Source organism: Macrobrachium nipponense, chromosome 47 (assembly GCF_015104395.2).
Source record: "Macrobrachium nipponense isolate FS-2020 chromosome 47, ASM1510439v2, whole genome shotgun sequence".
Lineage (NCBI taxonomy): Eukaryota > Metazoa > Arthropoda > Malacostraca > Decapoda > Palaemonidae > Macrobrachium > Macrobrachium nipponense.
The window spans coordinates 17223344-17245500 of NC_087222.1; the positions used below are offsets into that span (position 1 = coordinate 17223344).

At 37.9% G+C, this 22157-nt stretch overlaps 1 long non-coding RNA gene and 1 pseudogene across 1 annotated transcript; one reads left to right on the forward strand and one right to left on the reverse strand.

Annotated features, from left to right (window-relative positions):
- LOC135204737 (zinc finger protein OZF-like) overlaps positions 1–22157 on the reverse strand; it is a 500203-nt pseudogene that overhangs the window by 171073 nt on the left and 306973 nt on the right.
- LOC135204462 (uncharacterized) lies at positions 1416–19407 on the forward strand. The gene is made up of 3 exons (XR_010312233.1): positions 1416–1668; positions 14203–14356; positions 19316–19407. It is a non-coding gene; the product is annotated as an uncharacterized LOC135204462 (long non-coding RNA).

Sequence of the window (22157 nt, forward strand, 5' to 3'; positions counted from 1 at the left end):
AGAGGTAAACGGTAGGCGCATTTTAACCTTTCCACTGACAGAAAGGGATAATTGCTAGTTTTAAATACAGTAGTTACTAAGAGAGAGTATCAAAGTAGTTGCATTTCCTTTACAAAGGAAAAATGAAAACTGCCACTCATGAATGTGCAAAATACTTAAACAAATGATGACGACATACTGAAAACCTTCAGATATTTTTTTTATATGTTGACGGTCCAACCCCATAAATTTTTCTGAACCCCAACTACAATGGTTCAGAAAAATGGAGAGAATATAAATTTTTCGACAACACATCAGCATGAAGGAAGAGGGAACAGTACTTAGTCCCAAAGGAGGAGATATGACAGAACTACTTCAAGCAGCCATGAAACAATAACAATACGAGTACGACACCGGGCGAGGAGAGAGAGACAGACAGACATACAGAGAGAGAGAGAGAGCTTCCACACGTACGATAATTATCGTTCATGTACGATTAAACTCTCTCTGGTACGATGTACGATACCAGCTCCAACTATCATACATTTTATGCGATAATACTGATAATTGTTTATTTTCAGATGGTTAAAAAGCATTTTTATTTAAAGATTAATGTTTCCAATTGAAAAGGATGAAAATGTAAATAGATAATTTCCCTTTAAGATATGTAGATAATTGTGTTTGAGATTATTGAGATAGGTAGGCTAATTGTACTGATACCTTGAGTGTTTTCATCACACCCTCTACTCAATTACTCCTCTCTCTCTCTCTCTCTCTCTCTCTCTCTCTCTCTCTCTCTCTCTCTCTCTCCGTGGAACGAGGCAATTATGCTGAAATATATGTACTATACGCAGGAAAAATAAAAGGAGGTGCTCCTCCTCTTACTTTTCCTTTGGCCTTGGCTAAATATATTGTCACGCGCTATTTAGTGACATAGTAAGCATATATATATATATATATATATATATATATATATATATATATATATATATATATATATATATATATATATATATATAAATATATATATATATAATATTTCTCTCAGATTAGTTTGAGTTCAAGTTCACATCATCAGTAGTGGTACAGACAGGAATGGAAATCTATGTTTATTCTCTGTAAAATGTCACATTGTTTTTTTTTTTTTTTTTTTATAAATAAGAGAAGAGTTTGATTTATACTATTTTTGCCTTACCATTATAAATGTATAAAAGATATACATGCATTTATTTTTATACCAAGAAATGTTGTTGATTACTGTAGAGCAGGGTGTAGTGATAACAGATACGATAATTTTTCACATGCATACAATATATTTTGCGATGTTTTGGTGAAAAAACGATAATTCTGAATCATCTGTATGATAGGGTGGTAAAGAAAACCGCCGCCGCCCTGGCCAGTCAGCATCATCATCAGTGTTTCTATTTGACGAAAAGGATCATAGGTACTATTTAAACGAAAACTGTCCATTTTCTGTTTATGAAAGGAAGGAAGGAACCAAGAGACCAAGTTGACAAGAGATGATGCGTCGTCATCTATTTTCTTGGAATATTTTCCCATGAATCATGACTGGTGTCGTTTCATACAGTCTGGATGGAAGAGCTTACTTAGTACGTACTACAGTTTGATTTGAACAGCTCTTGGCGGCATAACAACGCCTATTTCCACCACATCAAGTCGTCGTCTAAGGTGAGGTTTAACGGTAAAAAATTTATGTTTCATTCAATACCTTTGTATTTTGTTTATCTAGCTGATTGACGTAAGTGAAAGATGTCAGTTGATTTTCATCATATTGATAATATGACCTTTTTTCATGCCAGAATGGTCGAGCGAGTCTCGTCTAGATAGTACTATTAGCCAGGACTGATAGGATACTCTTTTAATCATGAGCAGAGACAGACATATTTTTTAAAGCACATTTTGTCTCCGTTTTAAAATTATTGAAAAAATGATCTGAAGTAACGTTGAGAGAGAGAGAGAGAGAGAGAGAGAGAGAGAGCCATGACGAGCGTTTTAACCTCACTGGGGCTGAAGGAGCCGTTTGTAAATATTTAGAATTCTCGAAATTTTCTCATAAACGTTCAGAAAAGAACAAAAGGCCTGAAGCGAAGATCGCCTCTTCATTTTATAGCTCTGTTTTCTTCTCTTGGAGTCTTTCTTTACCTTAGTATTTGTTTTGTCCAATTTCATTTAAGTGGAAGTATCTAGGTACTACCTACTCGTTTCAAATGACATACCTTGTAAAGGGTTTCTCTCTCTCTCTCTCTCTCTCTCTCTCTCTCTCTCTCTCTCTCTCTCTCTCAGAGGCCACTGGGTGCTTGTTTCGAAACAATGGATGCTCTTCCTATGAGCAGCACCTTCAGACTTAGCTTGGAACAGTCCACATAAGAAAGGCTATAAACTAAGAAAATCATAAATTAGTTTCATAGGGAAGTAGTTTCTATTGGTATCTGTATCTGAAAACCATTCAAAGGTCAAATAATCTTATAGGTAATTTATGAAGAATATTTTAAAATATGAATCCTCAGGGAGTCAATGGAACCAGCGGGGTTGTCAGTTTAGCCCAGATGCAACAACCCGCCTCTCTCTCTCTCTCTCTCTCTCTCTCTCTCTCTCTCTCTCTCTCTCTCTCTGTGGCACTAACTGCAGCCCAAACAAGCTGCCTTCTTCAGCCTCCACAAAAACATATCCGTCCCGTTCCCTAGGGAGGGGGGGGTTGATAGAGAGGGGTAGGTGGGCGACGGAAGGATTTGTCGGTTAGCGAAGGGGGTTGGGAGGGGTCGGACTTTGTCATTAGTTTTGGAGGTTAACGTTCGCGTTTTGGCGTTTTGTATGAACGTATGTAGTACTTTGTACATTTTCTGCAATATTCTCTCTCTCTCTCTCTCTCTCTCTCTCTCTCTCTCTCTCTCTCTCTCTCTTAAAATATGTTTTTAAACATTTATTACGAAGTAAAGGGTTTGCATTGTTAGATATGGCGAACTATTTCGTGCAAGACTGTAGTAATATACTTGATCATTTATGTTATTTGTACAGAAACTCTCTCTCTCTCTCTCTCTCTCTCTCTCTCTCTCTGTATATATATATATATATATATATATATATATATATATATATATATATATATATATATATATATCGAGCTACAATGTCCTTTAATATCTAATTCGCTCTACCTCGGAATTAATATATTTTCATATATGCTTAAACCGAAGGGGAATTTTTCCCGATAATAGATTTGCCTGGACCAGGGCGCGAACCTATGGATCCTTTCAAACCCAGGAACGTCAGTGAAGCGTTATTCCGCAGGTAGAGCGAATTAGATATTAAAGACATTGTAGCTCGATATAGTATATGAATCGCGGAAATGTGACTATGACTTATATATATATATATATATATATATATATATATATATATATATATATATATATATATAAATATATATATATATATATATATATATGTGTGTGTGTGTGTGTGTGTGTGTGTGTGTGTGTGGTGTGTGTGTATCCTAAGAGAATGAGTAGTGAAGAAAGAAGAATTGGAGTGAGATGGTAGTCACGGGGCAATGTTTTAGTAAACGTTGACTTTGACGAGGTTGTCATGAGTCAGCAGTAGCGAAAGAGACCCGCTGAGCAGAGCAGGAGCTGAGCAGAGCAGATCAGAGCTGAGCAGAGCAGGCCATAGTCGTGTGATACGTACTTAGTCTATTGTTATTTATATATATTATTTAATAATCATGTAATCCTAATCTAAAAGACGTTAATGCTTCTATCAAGTCCGATGTGACTTTTTGTTTATTTTCAAGACATAATTTGATGCTATTCTTGTCTGACGATTCTCGTATCAAGTTCGTATATTTCTGTTAGTGAGTTCGTTTGTGCGCGTGTGTGGTACTGAAGTGTAAGGGTGTTTTGTTTGTGTTGTCTCTTAAACAACCGGCGATTGTTTGAAAAACATCACTAGGTAATAATCTCCTGATAAGGATCGTTTTAATTTCTAGGGTAATTAATACAGCACAGCCTATTCTTTTCTGAAAAAATATCTCCTTTTTTTGTGTGTTTTCTGCTATAATATTCCTGTCGTATTTATTAGGTTTGCTCTTATGTGTGTATCGGGATATCTGTGCTTCTCACATTATTGATTAATTAATCATCTGAAATATTTTCATTTTATGGCTCTGATGCCCAGATCGAGTGTAAGATGATGACAATTCTCTCTCTCTCTCTCTCTCTCTCTCTCTCTCTCTCTCTCTCTCTCTGCAGGGAGATCATAATATTAGCATGTACTACCGTTCTGGTGTGGTAGGCAGTGGCTAATAAGTAGGCCTAACTGAAGATAAATTGGTCATGTTTTAGGTGTTAAGAATGTGACGTCCATTTCGCTTCATACATCAGTACAAATGTATGAGGTTTGTGGTTGAATTTATTTCAGCATCAGTGGCTGACACGCTTGTCTCTGTTCACAGAAATGAACCTGTTCATTCATCATGATTATTCATCGTACTTCATTCATTTCTCATAACAAACCAGATTGGAATATGGAATTAAAATCTTGTAAAGGAAGATAAAAGTAACTCTCTCTCTCTCTCTCTCTCTCTCTCTCTCTCTCTCTCTCTCTCTCTCTCTCTCTCTCTCTCTCTCTCGCAAATTTTGAATTGTGGATTTGCTCACCGAGTGTTAGTTTTATTCATTGTGAATTATGAAAACTGACAATTTTTTGAGCTTCTACTTTAGTACCATTCTCGTATTAGACAATGTAGACCAGAGAAGGGGAACTGCTTGTGACGGATTGTTCTAGGCCTAGAGTCATTTTTTATGGTCTTTTACATTTATCTGGTGGCCTCTTTACTACCCGATTATATTCTTGCAGATTCATGAGGCCTACGTATGTGTCACATGGGGAGACATCATTTTATTTCCATAAAGCCTCCTTATTACTTGGTTCTGTAGCTGCCGTTGTCTTCAAAGCCTCTGGTTAAATTTGATATATAGTTCAAGCTGATGTCACAAAACACTTTAAAGCTTTAAATTCACGTAACACTTAGCACTACAACTAAAATTAACCATTACTGTAAGGGCTTATAGTTGGTCAGTATTCCAAGACCACAGAACCAATGATGAGTACCATGCTAGTAGTACAAGGTGACGAGGTTCAAGAAACTGAAAACAACAAAATATACAAACTGTTAGATAGAAATTCCATAATAAACAAAGAATTAGCAATAGTTTGAATATAACTACAAAACACCTTATACATGAAATAGAATATATAAAAATTTCAGTAAAGAAATAAACTTACATCTGTGTTACTCGAAGTTACATCCACTATAAGCAAAACGAATTTCCAAAGAAGTGTTCTTAACACTGAAGACTTCTCTGTCAGTCATCAAAAACTTTGATCCTAAAGAAACGTTTATTTCCAAAAACTCATAATTGTTACAGTGTAGTTCCAAAACTGATAACTCAGCATAGATAGTCTGTTCAAGAATTACACAACAACAATTAACATAAACGAACAAATCACAGAAGTTACAATCCAAAATAGACTAAACAATGTTTACATGTAAAAACGGACACAAAATATCTATAACACAACCCTATTCACCAAGTTGAAAAACGAAACTGTGTTTACATTCTCGGCCCTATAAACAAATTATTTGTTTACCAAAATCAACCATATCTATAAATGCAGATGATATAAATAACATTTATAATAAATGCAATATACTCTCAAGTCCTTTCATCCACATAAAAGTAACTAATATAATCATTGTTCCTCTCCTGCAAGGAGAAGAACAAGCTTTAGAATGTGTCGATGGAGCTCTGATGTTTGTGTGTTTAAGAATACACTTCTTACAAAACCAGTTCTGTCCTTTTCAGTGCTGATAACATGAATCATCATCCAGTTGCTCCTTAACTGAATATCATCTTTTACAAGGACAATATCACCAGCCTGAAGGTGCCGCTTTTACTTGTTCCACTTCCGTCTCTTGTAAATGTTGATATATATTCTCTTCGACATCTAGTCCAGAATAAGTTGGACAAGAATTGAACATAGCGCCACCTCTGTCTCAGATACATATCTCCTTTCTAAAAAACACCAGGTGGTGGCATCACGACACTTGATTTCTGTGTGAGAAGCTGTGCTGGACTGAGTGGCTGTAAGTCATCTGGGCTATCACTGACTGAGGTCAAAGGACGGTCATTCACTATAGCCTCAACTTCTGTGAGAAGAGTTTGGTAACTCTCATCATCCAGTCGTCCAGCATGTTCTTTGAAGAGAAGAGTCAAGACCTTTCTCACAGTTCTAATTTGACGTTTCCACACACCTCCCATATGACTAGCTGTAGGGGGATTGAAGGTCCAGCTGATGCTTTCTTTTGAAAGGACAGCCCTGATATGATCATCATTTATCTCTTGCAGTGACTTCCTCAACTCCTTCTCACTCCATGAAAGTTTGTCCCATTGTCACACCAAGTCTTCTTTACATTTCCTATTCTAGAAACAAACCTTCTTAAAGCATTTATGAAGGACGGTGTGTCTGAGGAATTGGCTGTCTCAGTATGAATTGCTCTGGTAGACAAACAAGTAAATAATACACCGTATCTCTTCCTGGTTTGCCTTCATTCTTTGACTTCCTGTGGCCCAAAAAAGTCAACACCTTTGTGTGTGAATGGAACGGCTGGAATTACTCTTTCAAATGGTAAATCAGCCATCTTCAGGTTTAGAACCGAGTTTCTCATTTTTCTACAAGTGACACATCTTTGTAGAACATGGCAGACACTTACATTGGTATGGATAACCCAAGTAAAAGATCTTTGCTATCACATGGGTGGGGTCCAGCATGAGCTAATTTTTCATTATGTGCAATGAATAATCAAAGTGGTGATATGACTCAGTCTAGGTAATATCATTGGATGCTTCTCATCATCTGAAATTTCTGCTTTGGAGAGCAGTCCATTAAAGTGAGGAAGCTTGTCTTGAGGATCAATGAAGGATCTAGTTTATAAATACTACTGCTGCTACAAAGTCCTCGGCCCCTTGACCCTTTGCTTTTTTGCAAGTGTCTCTTCCTCACTAAAAGCTTTCTTCTGGATATATCTGATAACTGTTTTTCCAGCAGCATCTAATTCATCTGCTGTAATTGAACCATTGAGTCTAGTTTGTTTCTCAGATTTCAGTATGAAAAAAAGACTAATACACAGCAACAGCCTTCCTCAACCGATGCCAATTTTAAGAACTAAAACTTAAGAAAAAAACTTATCAACCAGCATTTCCCTCCTCATCTTCTGGATGTACTGTAACAGTTTTAAATCCTTCCAGTTCAACATCATCTTAGGGCATGTCATTTTTCCACAGCTCCTCTGGTCCTCTAAGAAAATATGGGCCATCAAACCAAATGTCACTGTTCAGCATTTGCTGACTTGTGAAAGCTCTTGATGCAATATCAGCAGGATTCTCTTTACTCTGAACATATCTCCACAGTTCATTTTCAGATAAATCCTTAATTACTATCACTCTATTTGAAACAAAGATAGGAAGCCTTTTACTATCACTAAAAATATAGTGAAGAAGTGTTGTAGAATCTGTGTGATAGAATGCCTGTACCAATGTAATCTGTAGTCTTTCAAAGTGTGTTGTGCTAGATTTATGGACACCACTGCATCTGTCAATTCCAGTCGGGGTATGTTTGTTGCCTTTACAGGACACACTCTAGACTCTCCCATAAGCAGAGCAGTAGAAATCCTCCCACTGCTATCGGAAAGTCTTATGTATGCTGCAGCACCATAGCCTTCATTACTAGCATCTGAAAACATGTGCAGCTGTGTGGAAGTTACTCTACCAAATTCTTTTGGTTTGACACATCTTGGAATCTTTAAGTTACCTAGGCTTGGTAAACCATCAAGCCACCTTCTCCAGGGGGCCTCTGATATTCTTTGGGAATAACATCCTCCCATCCCAAGGTGTTATCCTGACAAACTTCTCGACGAATTCTCTTAGCTGGCAAAAGAAAAGGAACTTCAAACCCAAGAGGATCATACTGTTGACAAAATGCCTCTCCTTGTAAGTGGTTTTGGGTCCAAGCTTGCGGAGAAAGTTCTGCATGAAGTTCATCATAGTCAAGATTACATGTTTGTAGATCTTCTGAACAGTCCTCTTGCTCGATTGATTTCAACACCAGCTTGCTGTTACTCACAAACTTTGTCAGCAGAAAACCTCTTTCTTTCAACGCTGCTGTAACATCTTTCACAAGTCTTAATGCCTGCTCTTCTGAATGTTCAGACTTTAAATAATCATCCACATAAAAATTAGTCTTAATGGTGCATTCTATATCTGGACCATACTTTTCCTTTGCATGGTCAGCTGCTGCCCTCAAAGCGTAATTGGCGATGCTGGGTGATGATGCTGCTCCAAAGATGTGAACAACCAGTCGATACTCTTTAAGTTCGCTTTCAATTTCACCACCAGGCCAACATAAGAAACTTAGATATCTATGTTGGACTTTTGGTACCAGATCTTGGTAAAACATAGATTCTATGTCACCCATCAAGGCCACCCTTTCCACACAAAATCTGATGAGAACTCCAACCAGGGAATTCGTCACATCAGGACTTTGCATCAACTTGTCATTTAGGGAACTACCCAGGTATTTAGCACTACAGTCAAACACTACTATAATTTTTTTTTTTGGATGGTAGACATCATGATGAGGTATATACCATGCAGGCTTTTCATCATATGACCGATCCTCTGGAACCTTATAAGTATATCCTTTAGATACCAATTTCTCAACAAATTCCACATAATCTTCATGGTACTTTGGTTTTAGTTTCATTTTTCTTCTTTGCCATTGTGCTTGTTTCACTGCCTGTTCTCTATTGTTTACCAAGTTAACTTTATTAGTTCTAAATTTTAGGGGAAGCAAGCTGGTAGTGTCCATTAGTAAATTGAATGTTTTCTGCCACTTCTTTGAGGAACTGTTGATGATCTTGTGACAGACCTTTCTCATCAGGAACTCTACCAACATCTTTCTCACTAAAGTCTCTTTCAAACTTATGGGTCACAGCTGCAGGATGAATACACTCCTTTACCCTTTCAACTTTCTGAAGACAGAAATGGGGATATGAAATACTGTTCTTCTCTGGGGAGTATTTAGAATGTAGAGTGCCACTAACAGTCCATCCATGGTGGTAAAGAACTGCAAAGGAATCTTGACCCTTGGCTGGAAGCACCTCTAATGGTTGCAGGTTGCAGTACTTTAGAGTAATTACTGCCAATCAATAAACCAATCTCCAGATCTTTTCTATAATCAGGAATCAGATCAGCAACATTCCTCAGACCGGCTACCTTTTTGAGCAATTCTGGTTTTAGTATCTGTTGATGAATCACTGGGATATCTTGATGATCGAAGGTTTTAGGCAGATCAGTAGTGTTGTTTCCTTCCATATCTGTACCACAAATTATTAACTGCCAAAGTATTCACAATACTTACCCCATGCATGGTTTGGAGCTTTAAACATGTCTCGGTTCCAGATGCACCTATCTGCTCTTGTAAACTCTCTGTGATGGAACAACCAGTGCTGCCATTATCAAAAAAGGCATAAGTGTCCAAAACTACTTTGTTTCCTTTCTGATATACTTTTACTTGGAGAATAGCCTGTAATATTGTATTTACTTCACAGATATGATTGGTAGTACATGTGCCAACAATAATATCACTTGCTACTTTGCTAGAGGAGCTATCATTCTCTTTATGTAGCTTGAATCCTTCGATATGCATTGATGTGAAATGCCTCTTACAGCATGTCTTACATTGCTTCTTTTTCATACACCCTTTAGAAGTATGGTTGAGACCATAGAGTCCAAAGCATAACCTTCTCTCCTTAAGGAAATCTATTTTTTCTTCAGAGGACTTCTTAGCAAAATTCCAACATTCATCAAGATCATGGTTTTTCTTCCTCATTGGACATTTCTCTTTCTCAGACACTATTGATGTCTTTCTATTTTCTGGATTCAGTTCTGCTTGGGTAGCAAAGCTTGAACTTTTGTTCTTTTGTTAACAGTATTTGAGCTTGAAGCCGATGACGCTTACAATCTGCCTCCAACGGGGCCTGCTGACCTAAGCCTACATGTGGTGTACCACACTGCAGAAAATGCCTCCCAAACAGCAAAATCCCTCTCAGAAATAATTGGAAATACTATGAAAAAATCAAGGAGACAAATGATAAATTCTCAAGAATCTGTGGAAACAAATAATCTTGCACGGATCTGGGATGCAATCAAAGGAGTGCAGGAATCAATGGACAATCACACGGATAGCCACCAGACTCCTTTGAATGCGGCATCCAGTTTTTCCTCTCCTCCCAGCAACACGGAAGTGCCCCCATCACCTTTAGACCATTCTGAGGGGACTGTTGATCTCCCAATTTTTTCTCCCTCCCCAGTGACTTCGGTGGAAGATAAATCTCCAGTGATGATTACCAGCCCTCGTGATTCTCCCCACCCTATCTCTCCCCCCCTTCCAACCGCCGATCGTGGATGCAGATGAGAGTGACCATGAGGGGTCTGGCGGCTGGTAGATACAAAACAAGCAGAAAGAAGAGAAGAACATCTCCTTTGACCGCTGGACCGGAGCCTAACATTCTTGTTTCACCTCGCCTAACACCTAAGAAGAGATGTCACGTAGTAATTCACAATCTGCGCTCACCGCTGATGCTAGATGCCATAGTGGAGAGAGTCAAGTTTCTCACTGGCTCTGACCCACTCATCTCTCACAAACTCCCATGCAAAAGTAAACATAAATTGGCGTACAGGATTAGCTGCCTATTTCAACACCTCGACTTTCTTAGAGGCGAGAATTTCGGTCCTAGTATATTAGTTTCAAGATATAACTTAATCCGGGACCAACACCCCCCAGGGGAACTTACTGACACCCCAACCAGAGCCATTTCCACCACAAGTGCCAGCCAACCGCCCTCGGCGAGTGACTGCCCACTCCCCCTGGCTAAGCCCCCATCCACCCAAATGATCAGCGCATTCATCTCCCATCTTTGTGAGTAGCCATGGATACATTAAACATAATCTCTTGGAATATTTTTGGCCTCAAGTGGAACATTCCTCTCCTAAACATGTTCTGAAAAAACCTCAAAGGCATCATTGCATTGCAAGAAACGCTCCTCTGGCCACATAACCTTGTCATCTGCGATTCATTTCATGAAAACTTCAGAACCTTCTCGACTTCATTGATGTAAGTTACAGATCAAATCGTAGCCTGTTGCCCAAAAGGGGGTCTTTCTTTCCTGTGCGAATCGTTAGACAATATGATAAAGGTGATGACCTACAGGAGTGACAGATTGCTGGGGCTTCAAGTGACAGTAGGGAACTCTAAAATCCTAATAATTAATGTTTATATGCCCTGGGAAAATAACAGTAATTTGATCATTACTGCATGATCCTAGGGGAGTTACACAGTATTATTCACAATTCTCCTGCTGATCATATTTGTATAATCGGGGACCTTAATTCTCACCCCACAAAACAATTTTATAATGAACTTACTCGCTTCTGTCAAAATCATACTCTCCAAATTAGCGATGTAATGCTCCTCCCTCCCTCCTACTCATAGAATGGACGCTATTACAACCTCCTGGCTGGACCACTGCATCACATCTCCACAACTTCATGATTCTATTATGACCTGCAATATTCGCTACAATCTTGCAATGGGCTACGATCACACACCATTACAGGTGTCATTCAGTTACCCCATCCCTCCCTACGTGTTGGAACCCCCTAAAAAAATGACTGCCCACAGGAGTAAACTGGGATTTTTTACCAACCAAAAAAAGAAAACCAGATACTTTAGGGTGACCACGGAAACCAGGTTGCAATCAATAGTTCAACCGGCAGATGCCTTACTTTGTACTAACACAAATTGTAGAAATGACCACCATAGGAGGAATCTGAATGAATTCTATTCGAACATAATCTCCGCTATGCTTGCTTCGGGCAGGGCTGCCTATAGATTGACTGGGTTAAAGATCTGTATACATAATCACGAGAAATGTTTTTACTGTGAAGGCAAAATGGTAGCCCGAGGGAAGGACACCCTGCATTACTAATGAGACAGGCAAGAGTGCAGTTCAAACTTGCTCTTAAGCACTGCAGATTAAATAAAAACCAACTAAGAGCCGATGCAATGTCTAGAAACTTAGAATCTGGTGATTATTCTCGTCTTTGGAAAGATATCTAGTCCTTAAATCCCAAAACTAAAAAGCTATCACAGAGAGTAGGGGAAGCAGTTGGAGACGAGGCTATCGCAAGTATGTGGGGAGATCACTTCAACAATATCCTGAATTGCATAAATGATCAAGATTCCTGAAGGGATGCAGATAACCTCCTTACTGAAAACATTCAATTTCATTTTGCAGACTGTTATTACTTCATTTAACATCAGCGATGCCATAAACAGCCTTCCTATAATAAATTGCCCGGTCTGTGATGGTCTTCCCTGCAGAGGCTTTCAAATTCTGTCATCTTGATTATTTATAATTTGCTAGCTGCCCTATTCAATGCGTGCATAATTCACCAGTTTCTTCCAGACTTCCCTATCCATAGTTCATTTGATACGATTAATCAAAAACCAAGCTAAAGGAGGCAGCTGACCCTGGCAACTACCGGCCAATTGCAATCACAAACAATCGCATCATAGATACTGAGTCGGTTCTTCTAGTGATTGGCTTTCTCCCTTTCTACACACCACTGACAACCAGTCGGGTTTAAAGCAAACCACTCAACCGACACCTGCATCTACATACTGAAAGAATTGCTGAATTACTACCTATCATCAGCCTCTCCTGTTTTCCTTTGTTTTGTGGATATGGGAAAAGCATTTGACAGAGTAAACCACATGAAGCTTCTTCCGAAGCTTCACAAAAGGAGCACACCCCTTTATCTACTTGGCATTTTACACAGCAATTCTGTGTCAAATGGGGTAACGTATTATCGTACACCTTCGGCTCCCTAAATGGGCTTCGGCAAGGGGGCATTCTCTCTCCTTACTTGTTTAATACATACACAGATGCCTTGAATGTCAAAGTGAACTCACTCCCAATCTGATGCACTGTCAATGAAACAACTATAAACAACCTCTGTTACGCCGACGATATGGTTCTGATTTCCCCATCAGAGCAAGGTCTCCAACGACTCATCGACACTTGCGGCCAATATGCAGGGGAACGAAACCAAGACCCAGTGCATGCCGCTGCTCCCAAAATCGCTTAAGCATATTGCAGAAACAAATTTTCCTCGGAAACCATCGGCTGGAATTTGTGCATGAATTTCTGTATTTAGGTCCCATTATCACGGACGACCTAAAGGTACGGCAGACATAGAACAGAGGCGTCGTAAACTATGTGCAACTGGCAACATGATTGTAAGGAAGTTTGCTCTCGGTCACCGAGACGTGAAACTGCTGCTCTTCCGCTCGTACTGCTACAATATCTATGGGTGTTCCCTCTGGATGAACTATACCCGAGAGACCATGAGATGTATCGCTGTTGTGCACCATGACATTTTGAGACGCCTCACAACACTCCCCGCTACCACTTCGCTACACAGGTGTTCATAGAAAACCACCTGGACAATTTAAAAATCATTGTAAGGCGAACAATGTCCAGTCTGGTAACCCAAGTGAGAAACAGCAGCAACTCGCTCATACAAAGCATCCTAAGGAGTGAAGCAAGATGATCTAAATTGTGGGAAAGATGGGAAAATGAGGCATTTGTCCCCTAAAGGACTTAATCTTTGTATTGGCAAGATGTCATCTGCAGATTCTGTCATTATTATATATTTATGGCTGATATTTTACTTTATTATTATTACTGTGAATATTACCCTAGTTAAAGTTTTTTCATCTACATTCAATTTTTCGTATTTAGCCTCTGGACCTGACTACTGTAACCACCTAAGGTCCTCTAGTTGAAATTTAAGTTATATAATTTGTGCACTAACTGTTATAACTCTCAATGCCTTTTTTCTCTCACCAATAACATTACTGTTATTACCCAAGTATTATAAATTAGTATCTTTTATGCTACCTCATTATTATTATTATTATTATTGTTGTTATTATTATTGTTATTATTATTATTATTATTATTATTATTATTATTATTATTATTATTATTATTATTATTATTATTATTATTATTTTCAGGCTTTGAATAATTATTTTGAAGGGCAAACTTGCTGAATGTTGGGTCGTTTGCTGCCTTTGCCTTTCTATAAACAAATTCAACCAAATCTGCAAAATCAACTCCTCTCTTTTCTTCCCTCAAATGTCCAGCCAGGCTACACCACTTGTTCCGAAGGTATGTAGGAAGTTTTTTAACAACTGCTTGAAGGTTAGGAAGATGATTTAGTACTTCCATGTGTGACAGGTTGGTTATTGTATGTCTGCATTTAATACGGAATAAAGGAGGATCTTTTATGTTTCAATGCAGACCAAGAAATAAGTTTCTTAATATATGCCATTGACACCTTGTAGGGATCACCATACTCTTGACAAGTTGCTGATCCAAGTAGTACAGTTTGTCAGCATCACCCGAAGCATTTGGGGCAATTCTGGCATCAATTGCCATCATGAAAGTGGCAAACTCATAGGATTACCTTTAAATTTTGGCCCTTCTATGCTTGGAAGCAACATTTCTATAGTCTTGTGCTGCTATGTCTTCAGGAGCATTTCTTGTTGGTAATGTGGTTGCATATCAAGATTTGGCTTAGGGTAGAACTACAGGGAACGCTCGCTTTCAACTGAGGAGAGTCTGCTTTTGTATCCAAAGGTTGTGGTTGGATCGGCTCTATATTTGGATTCAACTGGGAAGGAGTATCTTTTGTCATGATATCCAAGATTTTGTTAGCTTCAGCATAAACTCTTTCTCTTGCTTGAGACATTGCAATTTTGTTTCTAATTCTAATTGCTTTCTTTTTTCTCTTCTTTTGCTTAAGTCTGAGCTCTTGCTCTTCCATCACTTTTGTTTTTTTCTATCAACCCTGCCAGTGTAGCTTTCTCTTTGAGGCGAGCAGATTTTACTTTATTAAAATTAGATATAAAGTTCAAGTTAGTGTCACAAAATACTTTAAACCAACTTAAAGCTTTAAATTCACGTAACACTAAGGACTACAACTTAGGTTGACCATTACTGTAAGGACTTATAGTTGGTCAGTACTCCAAGACCACAGAACCAATGATGAGTACCATGCTAGTACAAGGCGACGAGGTTCAAGAAACTGAAAATAACAAAATATACAAACTTACTAAAACTGTGAGATAGAAATTCCATAATAAACATAGAATTGACAATAGTTTGAATATAACTAGAAAACACCACATACATGAAATAGAATACCGTATATACAAATTTCAGTAAAGAAATAAACTTACATCTGTGTTACTCTAAGTTACATCCAATATAAGCAAACGAATTTAACCTTTCCAAAGAAGTGTTCTTAACACTGGAGACTTCTTCTACTGATATACTCTGTCAGTCATGAAAAACCTTGATCCTAAAGAAACGTCTATTTCCAGAAACTCATACCTGTTACAGTGTAGTTCCAACACTGATAACTACCAGCATAAACAGTCTGTTCAAGAACTGCTTAACAATTAACATAAATGAACAAATTACAGAAGTAACATTCCAAAATAGACTAAACAATGTTTACAGTAAAATGGACACAAAATATCTATAATACAATTTAAACCTATTCACCAAGTTGAAAACGAAACTTATTAAAAAAATATATATACAGTTGGTTTCTATAAAAAGCTCCATTTAAAGGTTCCATATGGATGGAGGCAGGCGTCCTACTCAGAATAATAGTCTGATGCAGAATCTTACTACAAAAAATCAGTAGTTTTACCTGTCTGTCTGCTGTCTGTAAGTACTTTTCACCGGTGCGGATCCCTTGTAAGTGCTTAACAGTTGACAGACCAATTTATTAGCGGTTAAAGAGAGGTGAAGGAGAATGGCCCGAAAAGGTCTGAAAAATGTGTTTCACATTGAGTACTATACAGGAATTATAAGAGATGATATATATGCTTGATTTCTTAGAATGAAAATGTAAAAAGTAAATAATTTGCATGTCGGACAGTAGTACTGAACAATGATTCCTGATAAAATAGAGCTTATTTATTTTCCTTTCCGCCCCTTCTTGTTACTACTCATTTAGAATTGACTTGTTCCATTGGAGGCAAGTGGGCCTCATTGCAGTCCATGGCCTTGGTTAGACTGGGAAGAGCTGTTAGGAGGAGGTTTTGGGTGAATGGGAACGAGTTTATTTAATTGATATTTTATTGCGATTCTAATTGTAGATGAATGATGAGGGAATCTGGGTGAAAGTTGCTTCTTTGTTAGGAATGAGATGAAGCTCACGTGAATAAGATATCTAGTGATCACCACTTTCTTCATTTCTACAGCGCTTTGTGAGTCTTCATGGTTGGCCTACTACAGTGGTCAGTTAGTTTTCTGTAGTAGTTAGTTTCTCTACAGACAATATTCATTTATTAACTGGTTAGTATTTTAGGCCGACATCCGACACCTGAATTTCCGGTCTTGTGCTGGGCATGGCACTTTGCCATCTATTTCTACAGTTAACATTGATCAGATGTGTCAGATTAGGTGGCATTTTCTCTCTCTCTCTCTCTCTCTCTCATGCATACACACTTACTCTTACACATACATGCATATGCATACACACACTTATGCACATGCATACACAAACACTTACAAACATGCATACACACACATGCTTACACACATGCCTACATACACTTACACTCAAGCATATGCATACACACTTATACACATACATACTCACACACTTCCACACACATGCATACACTCACATTTACAAAAACATAAATACACACACACACTTATACACATGCATACACTCACTTACACACACATGAATACACACACTTACATACACACTCACACTCATACATACAGACATGTATACACACTCACACTTAGACATTCAGGGACACACATAATAGGCTCTCAGTAGCGAAGAAAAAAGAAAAATGTCTTTTGGTAGCAACAGAAAACTGCTCTCTCTCTCTCTCTCTCTCTCTTAGGTGTGTGTATATGAGAGTTCTTGTAGCACAGGACAATTAGGGTTGAACCCAGACATTTCGATCAGTATGCTGATACTCTCAGGACATGCAGAAGTTAATTACCAATAGGAAGTAAATCCCAAAATTCGTAAAAAATCCCATGACACTTTTTCCAATAATTATTGAAAGAAAATGGCGGTCAAATTGCATTTCTAACTTGTTTCTCGATGTTTGTTTAATCAGGTCTTGAAAGTTGTGTTGAGGTTGGTTGTTGCCCTTATGAGTGTCATTTGTTTACCTCTGCAGAGCAACTCATATCAGGAAGTAGTGAGTTTGTTCCAGAGTCTCTTAGGTTATTGATAGAAGGGGTCTTCAAACGTAGGGAAGATGACAGTAACATTCAGAGGGAGTCTGTCAGCTTCAACACGCTATATATAATTGTGGCAGTACAATCATGGTCATTTGTCTCCCCAATTCAGATAGAGTTAAGTGTTCATCTATACAGAAAGTATGGATCACGAGTACTGATAGATATACTCTCTAATCTACGATTTTTCTCCACCATATAGAGAAGTCTTGAATGATGAGGCATCAGTAACATTAAACACGTCTACAGAAGTCAGTCCACAATCCTATATCCGTGTATGACAATGCTGGTTACAATGTGGCAACTTTAGATGGTCATAACATGTTCCACTCAATGGGAGGAGTGAAGTGTGGTATGCCATCTGCTGAGCAGGTTACAGCTCAGACACAAGTTCCTTGGACGAGGTAAATGATGAAATGAAATGATGCCACACCATTTGGCCCATGTGGACTATTCAAGGTCAAAATATTATGAGGTCAAAATGTCACTCGTTTAAACAAATGAAAAAACTCCTAACTGGTAACGTGGCCTACCTTTCCTGTTGAATGCCATCTCTGAAGTTAGCTGAAGATCAAAGTATCAAACTAGGCTAATATAAACTCCCGCTTATATTTTCGTTTCCCAAAATTAGCTAACATAAAAGTGGAATGAAATGATTTAAGAATAACCAAAAAAAGAAACGTTAAACTATCATATTCTTCCCAAAGTCATATTTAAGTAAGTACCCCCTTTTTCTCTAAGTGTCAAACATTCATAGCTTATCAAAGTCAAAATAAAAAACCCATATGGTGACTTCGAATCCATCTGAAATAAAGAGACCATAATTATGACACCTATAAAACATTAAAGTTCATCAATAAAATGTGTGTCACATCGCACTTCCCTTTCTCTAGAAACTGAAGGTAATTGTCACTTCAGATGTTAACTTTTCCAAGTTTTTTGTATATTAGGAAAAATACAAATTACTTAAAAAAAATATATTTATTCCACCTTTGCAGCATTGAAAACCAAAAGGGCTTTTTACTCTATTCATTTGTATTTATGTATGTATACATTCATGTAGATTTTGAAGAAATGCTGTAATATGAAATTTTCTTAGGTATAAACATAAACCTTATATCATATCTCCTTCACCACCACCCCTCTTTGTTCATTACCCTACTCTAACCACCAGTTAACCCATTTCCAACGTGCACTGAAAGCTATTCCTTCATTAAAAGCTCTGGTTCGTATAGCTCTGAAAACAATGTCATATTGAAGAAATGTAGCAGCACATACCTTCCAAGACTGTCAGTAGTGTTGCTGGTCATAATAGCTACTCTTGTATTGTATCCACAATAACAATCAGTGAAACTAATTTGAAAACTTTCATCTCTCTTCAAATTACTACTCAATTCACCCTTACTATTTTTTCTTCTTATTATCTACCGCATTTGTGGATAATATGGTGTTATGAGTAGCTGGGTCACATATAACTGAGCATTTGCTGTGTACTGTACCCTTCCTGCTGTTATCTCACAAAACATTTATGCTGGTGTCTTGCATTTTCCATTCTTGCCTTTGATTTGAATTAATAAGATGTTGTTCAAGTAAAGAAGGTTTTTACAGATGTGAGGTGGTGGGTGTCAATATTAACTGTTAATCTATTGTAGCATTGTTGCCTCAGGAATGTTTTGATGCTGTGTCTGGACAACGTTTGGTGGGATTGTATTCATGTTTGGATAGAACTATCAAATGCACGCTTTGTTAATTGGCCTGAGACCTTTATGGGAACCTGAATTGAATTTGACCTCAGTTCTGGCATTATGTTTCCTAACTCTGTGTTGTACTGTTTGATTTCAGATTCTCCCTCAGAAGAACCTTCCTTCCTTCATCAGTTTTTTTGATTAGCATCAGGATTTTGGGAAATGCCTGTTGTTTAATGGTACTACATGGGAACATTACCAATAGCAACTCTTAAGCATATGAGACAACAGTGAATTATTGTATGTGTATAATAAATTTAAACACAAGTAAAATTTGTGTTGAATATTAGATTCATACATCAGCAGTTGAAATCTGTTTGTAGTCCTTCAAGATATAGTACTTAATTGTTTAACAGATTTATTCAGTAATTATTTTGTAACAATTCTGTGTTAAAAGTTGTGAATTGAACACATTATCATTACAGAACGGGACAGGATATAAGGCTAAAATGAATCCAGAATATTCTTTAGAATATTTCCTTTGAAAAGTGCAACTGAAGGTGCATTAATCACTGCCTTCCATAAATCAAGAAAACAGCAACATGGCTGCCTTTAGTGGAACCAGTGATGGAGACTTTTTGTCTCTGGATCCATTGATGGATATCAAATAGAACCAGAGGAATTCTGTGAGTCTAATGAAGATGATGAATATTCATATGAAATTAATTCAACAGTGAATGAAAAACATCCACAAACTTGCAAAAGGAAGTGAAAACAAGAAAGAAGGAATAGTCACAATGGAGAGAAGCCTTTCAGAACACATGACTGTGAGAAAGCATTTTACAAGACAAAAAATCTTACAAGTGATATCACAAATCCTACCAGACAGAAATTCATGTGCAATGACTGTGGGAAAGCATTTTCCCAGAAACATAATCTTATAGTTCATATGAGAATCCATACAGGAGAGAAGCCATTCATTTGCAAGGAATGTGGAAAAGCATTTTCACATGAACGAAGTCTTAAACTTCATATGAGATTACATACTGGAGAAAAGCCATTCATTTGCAACGAATGTGGAAAAGCATTTTCCCAGAAAGTAAGTCTTAAACTTCATATGAGATTACACACTGGAGAAAAGCCATTCATTTGCAAGGAATGTAGGAAAGCATTTTCCCAGAAACCACATCTTACAACTCATATGAGAATCCACACCGGAGAGAAGCCTTTCGGTGTGCAACAAATGTGGGAAAGCATTTTCCCAGAAACAAAGTCATAAACTCTTCATATGAGATTACATACTGAAGAAAAGCCATGCATTTGCAAGGAATGTGGAAAACCATTTTCCCAGACACCAAAACTTAAACTTCATATGAGATTACATACTGGAGAAAAACCATTCATGTGCAACGAATGTGGGAAAGCATTTTCCCATAAATCAAGTCTTACACGTCATATGAGATTGCATACTGGAGAGGAAAAAGAAACAATATGATAAAATAAACCAGTTACGGCAGAGATTTCTCAAATGACCAACTATATGACAGATCAATATCACTTACAAATTCTGCTCAAGTAAATAATGAAGATAATGAAAATACAGAATAGGGGATGAACATTGTTGGAAAATTGGCACTAGTAAAGGCCCTAGCTGCACAAATGAGAAACAAACAACAGATAAAAGCAGAACAGATAAAATTGGCAGTTTGGTGAAAATCCAAAGATTGTTTATAGAAACATGAAAGAAACAGTGGAGGTATGAACACCACCAAGCAAGGAAGACCTAGAGAGATTTTGGAAGCCACTGTTTGAAGACCCTAGACAACACCAAGAGAATTCATGGATTGACACCATTAGGCAGAAGAACAGCCAGAAACAGCAAATGCCACAGTAAGCTTCATCACAGAAAAAGTAACAAAACTAAAAGAATATATTCATTTCAAGACCCCAAGAATAGGCAAGATCTAAAATTTCTGGCTTAAAAAGATCACGCACTACACCACACTTAAGTGCAAGCCTTTTCAAGAATAGTAAAAGGAGAAGAATCACTAGAGAGTTCACAACAGGAAACACCAACTTTCTCCCTAAGAGGTCTGAGACTGACCTCCCTAACAAATATAAGGTCATCTGCTGTCTATGAACAACCTACAAATGGGTCACAGGAGTCATAGCAGACGAGATCTATGAAATACAAGAAAATGAGAGAAAAGACAGAGAAAGAATACATCAGCTGCTGAAAGAAGATACTAAGTCAGAATTAACATCAAACAACAAGATCACTGCCATAATCCAGCTGGTAATACCATTGGTGACATATGGTTTTTGGCATTGTAGATGACCACAAGGTGAGTTAGGACAGGATGGATATTAAAAACCAGGAAGATTCTCACCCTACTGGATTAGGCCTGACTGAGATCAAACCAGGCCTACAGAGCAACAATAGTAAGTATAGGCAGTACTTGAAAAGCTCTGAGGACGAAAACATCAAAAAGCTTGCCCAACACCATAATGGAGCCCTGAGCCAACTACCATCAATAACAAACAGGCTAAGAACTTTGCAGGAGATCTGATAGAAGACAGAGGGTACTGAACAGACTCCAGCAAAAACGATAGCCAGGAAGACCAGGCGCGAAATACAGTCACAGAGAGGAGAGACTTCGAATGGAAAGGTAGAAAGACAATGGAAGAGCAGGAAGATTTCAAGAACTGGAAAAAGTTTCATACACAACAAAGAGTCACTCAGATGGATAAGAAATGGAGATCTAGGTTATGATGGAGAAAGACTGATAACAGGAGCACAAGATCAACCCACCCTTCCCTAACAAAGAGTTTCAAGAAAATGGGGGCATATCAGCAAATATCCATGTAGGTTTTTTCATGCAGCGTTTGAGTGTCAGTCATCTGATATCAGCCTGCAAGACTGCTTGCAGATGGTCACTACACAGCCCACCACAACAAAATGTGTAAAGTATACAGAATTGAAGTGAAAGGAAAAGTGT